Source organism: Diospyros lotus, chromosome 2 (assembly GCF_014633365.1).
Source record: "Diospyros lotus cultivar Yz01 chromosome 2, ASM1463336v1, whole genome shotgun sequence".
Taxonomy (NCBI): Eukaryota; Viridiplantae; Streptophyta; class Magnoliopsida; order Ericales; family Ebenaceae; genus Diospyros; species Diospyros lotus.
Genome location: NC_068339.1, coordinates 39,038,052 through 39,047,013, shown reverse-complemented (window position 1 = coordinate 39,047,013; position 8,962 = coordinate 39,038,052). Strand labels below are relative to the sequence as shown.

General features: G+C 38.5%; 1 non-coding gene across 1 annotated transcript; it reads right to left on the bottom strand.

The window, feature by feature from the left end:
• Positions 1 to 7,643: 7,643 nt before the first annotated feature.
• On the bottom strand, positions 7,644 to 7,750 carry LOC127796108 (small nucleolar RNA R71). Its single transcript, XR_008021937.1, has one exon. It is a non-coding gene; the product is annotated as a small nucleolar RNA R71 (small nucleolar RNA).
• Between the last annotated feature and the right edge of the window lie 1,212 nt (positions 7,751 to 8,962).

The following is an 8,962-nucleotide window of genomic DNA, read 5'->3' as shown; positions in this document are numbered from 1 at the left end:
CATTTGGTATTAAAAGCCCATTTACATCTGACTCTTTCATAACCTTCTGGCAACTCAACAAGATCCCAAACATCATCCTGTTCCATGGATTTCAACTCATATTTCATAGCATCAATTCACTTATCTAATTGATCACTTTCTATGGCTTGTGAAAACGAAACTAGATATTTATTGATTCCAACATCAAAATTTGACTCTTATAAATAAACTACATAATCATCCAAAATAGTTGATCTCTTTGTTCTTTGAGATCTCCTTAATGTCGTTTCTTGTGATTGATCTGCATTAGTTGTTTGTGAGTTAGTACTTTCAGGCAGTGATTATTCAACCACTTGTTGTTCAGTATTAACAAACTATTCTTTAGTGTTGGGAGCAACATTTGGCACAACAGGAGAAAAAGGAACAATTATAGGTAAATACCCTAAATGCCTTTATTACTTCATCACGATGTTCCTTTATTTCCACGTTTTGGCGTTCATCATTCCCACGTTTTGGCATTCATCATTCCCACAAACTTAACCATTCTCTAAGAATCTTGCATTACCAGTTTTCACAATTTTTGGACTATGGTTTGGACAATAAAATATATACCCTTTAGACTTCTCTGGATAACTAATAAAGTAATCATTTGTCATTTGAGAGTCTAATTTCCTTTCATGTGGATTATATATTCTTGTTAAATAATTAGGAAAAAAGAATAATACTTTCTCACATTTACAAGGAATAAACATACAAGTATAAATAGAAAACAACTCTTAAGAAATCTCCTAAGTTTTAGGATTAGATAATTCCTAGAATATAGTTGTTGTTGTCAAAATACAACAATTAAAATTTGTGAGGTGAGGTCCACTCGAGCTCGGTGTCGGGTGAAGTTGGGTTGCCGTAAGAGATGTCGCCTCAAGGGAGATCGCCGTTAGGATGCTCGCCGAAAGGATTTACCACAAGCTTTTGCCACTAGCTCTTGCCACAAACTCTCACCACAAGCTCTTGCCACTCTTACCACTAGCTCTTGCAACTAGCTTTCGCCACAAGCTCTTGCCACAAAGTTTCGCCGCAAGCTTTAGCCTTCGCCGTTAGGTCTCGCTGCAAGGATTTGGCTCTGTTGATGCTCAGAAAATAGGTTAGAAGGCTCGCGGGAATCTTTCCCCGCGAAGACCCTCCGATGCCAAAGTCAGTCTCGAATCCCAATGACTATTCGTGAAAACAGTAAAAGTGTACTCAAAGTGTCTAAATTTTACCAAATTTGAAAGTCCTCATTTAATGCCTTGTAGCTGGGTATTTATAAGGCACGATTCTCAAAGGTGGCTGTCAACATATAGCAGCTACTAAATGGATTAAAGCCAAAGCCAAAAAAATGGGGGAGGTTGCTACGAGGCCGCCGCGAGGCAGCTGTGCCTCGCGGCAAACACTGCCGTGAGCTAGTTGTGCCTCGCGGCATGCAGCCGCGAGGCAGCTCGCGATAAGTAGCCGCGAGCTTACTTCTCGCGGCTAGCAGCCACAAGGCTGCTTCTCACGACATGCAGTCGCGAGCCTGCTTCTCGCGGCTATGAGACAGTCGCAAGGCTGCCAGCTGGCGGCAATTTTTGTCGCCAGCCTCTTCACTTTTTTCATCCTTTTATTATCCTTACTTTTCCATGGCACAACAATAGCACTAGATTACTTCCTACTTTCTAGAAGTAGATTACAACAATTAATTTACAGAAAAATACAACATAAATCAGTAAGTTAGTTGTGGATAATTATGGCTGCTACTCTATCTTTATCTTTTGCTTTATCTTCGCTAACACTCCCCCTTAAGCCGGTGATAGGAGATGTAATTGGTTAAGGGGTGTTTTGTGCAGTTTCTCACCCTTTTTTTAACACCAATAGGGAGGTATAGATCATCAAAGATAGATTCATTAGAAGTTATGGGAATAGGTTGTGTGAGATCATTACCTTGACTAGAAACTGAGGACTGGATCTGCTGGGTTCTTAGCCAGGCTGCCTCTGCTTATAAACATAGGGTGAACCCTTAAACCGTACCAGAGGTGACAACATTTGAGTGGTTGTTTCCTCATTCACTTCAACATGATCTTGTCCTTCTATATGGCTATCAGTACCTAAAGATAGGCTGCAATCAATGGTATGGGAAGGCTGGGAATTGAGGCTGGATTGAGAAAGCTGTTTGGAAGTGGGGGCAAAGGCTGGGTTTGAAATTGATATGACATCAGAGACTGGGTTTGGAATTGATAGGTTGCAGTCAGTGGTATTCCAAAGATCACCGAGGTCACTGTAAGCAGGCTCCCCCTGGTGACCAGTGATAGAGGAATGAAAAAATGGAAGGGTTTCAATAAAGGTAACATCCTTAGAGATATATAGTTTTCAGGTAGGAGTATGGTAGCATTTTTATCCTTTTTGGATAGGTGAATAGCCTAAGAATACACATTTGATTGCCCTATGATCAAGTTTATCTCTATGTTGTTTGGAAATATGGACAAAGGCCACGCAACTGAATACTCTAAAAGGTAAAGAGTTGTGCACATTAAAATCTAAAAAATGTGTAGTTATGCATGCAATGGGGATGGTTAAGAATTTTGGTTGCACCCGATTAATAAAAAATGCAATAGTTAAGACAACTTTTCCCCAATATAGTTTAGGCACATGATGATGATGAAGTAGGGTATGGGCCACATTAAGGAGATGTCTCATCTTTCGTTCGGCCATGCCATTTTGTTGTGGGGTGTCAACACAAAAAGATTCTTGGAGAATCCCTTTTTGTTGGAAAAAATTGATGCATATGATGATTGAAATAATAACGGGCATTGTCCGTCCTAAATTTTTGGATAGGGGTTCCAAATTGGATAGCTATCATTTTGCAAAAGTTTGGTAATACTGTTCTTGTGGTTGCCTTATCTTTAAGCAAAAAAATCCATGTCATACGAGTGCAATCATCAATGAATGAGATAAACCATTTTGCCCTAGAATAATTAGGGATTTTGCAAGGCCCCCAAACATCCGAATGGATTAAGGAAAAAGGTTTTAAACTGATTTTATTATTGATTGAATAAAAAACACGATGTTGTTTAGCTAAGATGTATGTATCAAAATGAAATATGTTAGGGTCTATAGACTTAATGAAAGTAGGAAACATAACATAACCTTCAAAGGTGAGAATGGAGGGTGGCCAAGGTGGTAATGGTGCAACCATATTTCTAAGTGATATGTTGTTTGAGGAGTATGCCATCTGTAGCTAGTCCCTAGGTGAATGAGAGTCATTTCCCATGAAGCAGTACAACCTATCCTTTACCCTAGCAACTCCAATCCTCGTCTCGATCTTTAGTTCTTAAAACTCACAACCATTAGGAGAAAAACTGGCTAAGCAATTCAAGTTCTTTGTGTGTTGATGGGTTGAGAGAAGGTTTGTTGATAATTGAGGGACATGTAGGACTGATTTAAGAGACAAATTTGGGCAAAGGTTAACTTGGTCTTGACTAACAATAGGAATTGATTTCCCATTGGCAATGGTAATTTGTTTGGAGGTGTTGAGTGGCTAGTAGGTAGTAAATATACTTGGATTGGGTGTCATGTGACTAGTGGCTTCTGAATCCAAGATCCAAACATTATTCCAAATAGTCTTTAAGGCAATAAAGTATGCAGAATTTGTGTTACCTGAGAGTGCTAAAGAGTAGGTGCCTTCTTGCATAGTCTTAAGAAAAGATTTTAGCTTATGGATCTCATCAACATTAAGTTGAGTGAGATCAGGGCTGCCATTTGCATCAGTCTTTTCTCCAGATTTGCCCTCCTCTTGGGTTTTGTGAGATAGGTAGACTTAGTTCTTTAGAGCCAAGTTTTTAAACTCGCCAAGCTTGTTGAAAACTGCCTATTTTCCATGTAGCCTGAAGCAAGTGTCTTGAGTGTGCCTAGGTTTCTGACAGAAAGAGCACCATAGGCCATCCTTGCTGCCAGGTTTTACCTACTGTTCCATCCTCCCTAACTTCCTTGGTCCATTAATTGCCCCTGTTTGACATCAATGCTGAACCATCAATGGCTACCTCCTTTAGCATCACAATCCTCCTATTCTCCTCACTCCTTACCATGGCAAATACTTCATTGATGGATGGTAACTTCTCTTGGCCAAGTATCTACACCATAACTTGATCAAATTCATGATTAAGTTCAAGCAAGAATTCAACAATCCTATCCCTATCCATTATTTGATTAAGGGTCATAGCATCCTCCTTACATATCATCTTAATATTTTGATAGTAATCCCACTCTAGCCAAAGGCCTTTCATGTAATTATAATACTCCATAACTGACATCCCACCTTGTTTAGCCCCACTAATCTTGGTCTTAATTTCAAAGATAACATATGCATCTTGTACCTTTGAGTAAGTTTGTGTTACAACCTCCCAAATCTCCCTAGCAGTCCCCAAAAACATATAATTCCTACTTACCTCAGGTAGCATGGCATTCCACAGCCAAGACATGATCTGGGAATCCTAGATTTCCCATGTGGAAAACAATGGATGATCTGCATTAGGAGGAGAGGCCGTGAGATGGGAAATTTTCCTTTTTCCTTTGAGAAAAGTTCACACCAATTGGACCCATTGCAAGTAGTTTTTTCCATCTAGGCGATAAGATAGGTGGATGTTTGGTAGATCTCCAATAACAACACCAAAATTTGTCTCTTGACTAGGATCAGCAGGCTGCTCCACCTCAAGAACAAATCTGGTAAACCGTTCCACCCCAAGCAAAGACTCTCCAGTGACAATATTAGATCATGCAGACATTCTGGACAATTTGGGAAAGCTAACAACAAAAGCAGATGGCTAACGAATGAAGAAGTGCAATAAAGGCACTCGAAGAGAGGTTAGAAAGCATATAATGAAAGCACATAGCTAAGGTTTCAAAGGCTGTGATGGTAGCTCTGATACCATGTTAAATAATTGGGAAAAAGGAAGAATACTTTCTCACATTTACAAGGAATGAATGTACAAGTATAAATAGAGAACAACTCCTAAGAAATCTCCTAAGTTTTAGGACTAGATAATTCCTACAATATAGGACTAGATTACTTTATACTTTCTAGGAATAGATTACAACAATTAATTTACAGAAAAATATAACATAAATCAGTAAGTTAGTTGTGGATAATTCTGGTTGCTACTCTATATCTTCTACTCTATCTTCATCAATAATTCTCACTTTTATTGGGCAACCCTAAGCATGCAAGTGCCTTAAGCTAAGTTTCCTTTCTATCCATAGTTCAAAATGTGACTTTTAAACTGCTTTATTAGGAACCTTATTCAATAAATATGTTGCAGTTTTGAGTGCATACATCCACAAAACTTGGGTAACGAAGCATTACTCATTATGCTTTAAACCATATCCATTAATGTCTAATTACGCCTTTCTGCTTACACCATGTTGCTGTGGTGTGCCTGGCATATTATACTGTACACATATGCAATAACTTTCAAGGAGTATAGCAAATGGACCTAGACACTAACCTAACTCAATTTACTTTCTATAATATTCATGATAAGTGTCTTTTATACACTTATTTTAGTCTATAAACTTAGCATTTATACATTCAATGAGCATGATTTCTACTTGATTTGGTTCTATATATGGTTATGTAGATGTGGAGCACGTGTTGAATACACTTGGAGCAAAAAGAGTGATTTTGGTGCATGATGAGAGTTGAAATTAAGCTTGGAGGCATGGTCGGATATCGATTCAAAAGAAAGAAAAAGAGTATCGAGAGCAAAAAGTGATATAAAAGAAAGAAAAAGAGTATCAAGAGCAAAAAGTGGAAGATGATAAAGTAAGAGGCCAAAGAAGAAGACTAGCGGGCTTATAGTGGAATGCATACCGTTGTAAAACTGCTGTAAAAGTTAATTTCTGGAGCTCACAGTCTTACAGCGGAATGCATACCGCTTTAGGAATTGCTATCTGGAGCTCACAGGTCTGCAGCAACAAGCATACCGTGGTAGGACCGCAATAGGGTTCAAAGCTTCGTAAAAAGATCGTTTTAAGCCCGTTTCAATCCAAATCAAAGGGGGATAGACTCCTTCAAGGTGTAGGACTTTGATAACCTAAAAAGCACTATATAAAGACTTATTCTTGGAAGATTTGAAAAGTTTTTGGCATAGAAGAGAAGCCGACGGAAGATTGAAGATTTTACTATTGGATTGTATTTTTCTTTTCTTCTTCAATTCTTTGCTATGGATTCCAACTCTTTTCTTTTTCTTTTGATTGCAAGAATGCATTGCTAAGTTTTTATAACTAGGGTGAATGATGAAACCTCGACTTCTAATGGTTTGATTTAAAGTTATTCGGTTTGCTATTTTCTTATCCATTCGGGTTGATTGTTTGCTATGTTCATAATGTTATTTTGATGCTTGATCACCATTAAAATATATTTGTGATTTGTATTGCTTTCGAGAGATTCAAAATGGATTAGACACAGTAGCTAACAACGTAGGGTCCTATAATAGGTAGAGATACCGTTATGCCCTATGAAATCTTTTTGTGATGATCTCCGTGATTGAATACATGTTTATATGTTCGAAGGTTAATTAGAGATAGTTAATCTCATATATATATATATATACATAGAACTGAATGACCATCGAGAGAGGCTTTTGGTTGTAATTAGATTATTGATTTTCAACCTAAGATAAGGAATAGCAAGACCCGAGTAATGAATAATTGAATCATAGAAGGCCGACGGTGGATTCACAAACCCTAATGCCTTAACTTTGAGAGTTTTTGAATCAAAGAAATTGTTTTGTTTGCATCTTTTATTAGTAAATTAATTTTCATTATAGTTGAAATCTTTGTTAATGTGTGTATTAGGTTAAGGTTTAATTAGTGAGAGTAAACATCAAAAGTTAGTCCTCGTGGGTACGACACTCTATTCATTACTATATTACTTGTCACGATTCGTCCACTTACGAGATAGAATTAACCGGACAAGTTTTTGGCGCTGCTGCCGGGGACTAACTCTTTTGATTATTGTTTTGATTGATATTAGCTTTAACTATCAAATTTTGTTTTCATTATTTTTCTAGGCTAAGTTATTTCAATTTGTGTGTGTGCAAGGATTGAGATAGTGCATGAGCCGTTCAAAACGTTCAGACATTTGTGAGTTTGATCCTGAGATAGAAAGAACGTTTCATCAAAGGCGTCGTGAACAAAGAGCAAGGAGGGAAAAGCAACTAAGTAACATGGGTGACAACGCAAACCAACTTGTTCCAATGGCACAACCCGTTGAAGTCAATGAAAGAGATATTCTGATGGGGGACTTCATGATGCCCCCAAAGATTGAGAACCGATCAAGCATAATCTATCCTCCTTATGGGCATGAGAATTTTCAGTTAAGGCCAGACGTGATCAATCTCTTCGCCAACAACATACCTTTTTATGGAATGAGCGAGGAAAATCCACACTATCACTTGTCTCGAATTCTGGAATATTGTGGGAATTTTAAGTATCAAGGAATTAATGTAGAGGCACTCAAGATGCGCCTTTTCCCTCACACTCTGAAGGATAGGGCTCGAGAGTGGTTAGACTCATTACCACCGGGTAATATTACTACATGGATAAATTTGGTACAGAAGTTCACACTCAAATACTTCCCACCAGCCAAGATTATCAAGTTTAAGCATGAGATTTCAACTTTTCAACAAGCTGAGTCTGAAAATTTTCATGAGGCATGGGAGAGGTTCAAAGAGCTTTTGAGAAAGTGTCCGAGTCATAGCTTCCCACTACCAGCTCAAAATCATTTTTTTTATGCTGGACTCACTCCTCAAAGTCGCTCTGCAGTTGATTTCACAGCAAGAGGATCTATCCGAAATAAATTAGCCGGGAAGCTTCACGACCTTTTTGAGACAATGAGTGAGCAGTTAGTCATGTGGCCAGATAGAAGCTCACATAAAAAAGTAGCTGGAGTGCATGAAGTGTATGTTAACACGTTGATGTTAGCCAAGATTGATGCACTGTCAAAGCAGATGGAAGCTTTAAAGTACTCTTCTAATGTTAATATGGTGCAGAGGTCACTCCCCATATGTGAAACTTGTGGAGCAACTCATCCATCGTCTGAATGCCCGCTGCTCATAAATCCACCATTCACGGAGTAAGCTGCCTATGCTCAGAATTTCCAACGTCAGCAAAATTTTTCAAGGCAGCAAAATAACCCATTCTCACAAACATACAATATGGGTTGGAGGAATCATCCTAATTTCTCTTATGGTAATACTCAGAACATCCAAAATCCACCAAGACAAGGGCGACCACAAGGGGAAAAAGGAGGATGGGAAGAAGCAGTTTCAAAGCTTCAAGAACGAAGTGATTGGACTGACGCAGCTATTAAGAATATTGAGAATCAAATCAGTCAGCTAGCAAAAATCCTAACAGAGAGACAACCGGGCACTTGGCCTAGCAACACCGAGGTGAACCCAAAGGAGCAAGTAAATGCAATCACAACAAGGAGCGGGGTACAGTTCCCGGAAATTAATGTTAAGAGACCCAGAGTTGCGAAAGAGACTACAAAAGTTCAAGAGACAGCAGTTGAATCAAATGAGTACAAAGCTCTAAATAATCAAGAAGAACTATAAGTGTCAGTCAAACAAGGGCTCCAAGAGAAGGTGATGCCACCACTGGTAAGGCCATATGTTCCTCCGATTCCATTCCCTCAAAGGTTGCGCAAGAACAAGATGGATAAGCAATTTGAGAAGTTTTTGGAGATATTCAAGAAACTTCATATTAATATACCGTTTGCGGATGCCTTAGCCCAAATGCCCAGCTATGCAAAGTTCATGAAATAGATCCTTTCGAATAAGAGGAAGTTGGAGGAGCATGAAACTGTTATGCTAACGGAGGAGAACAGTGCTATATTGAAAAATAAACTACCACCGAAACTTAAAGATCCAGAGAGTTTTACTATTCCTTATACTATTGGTAGTTTATTATTTGA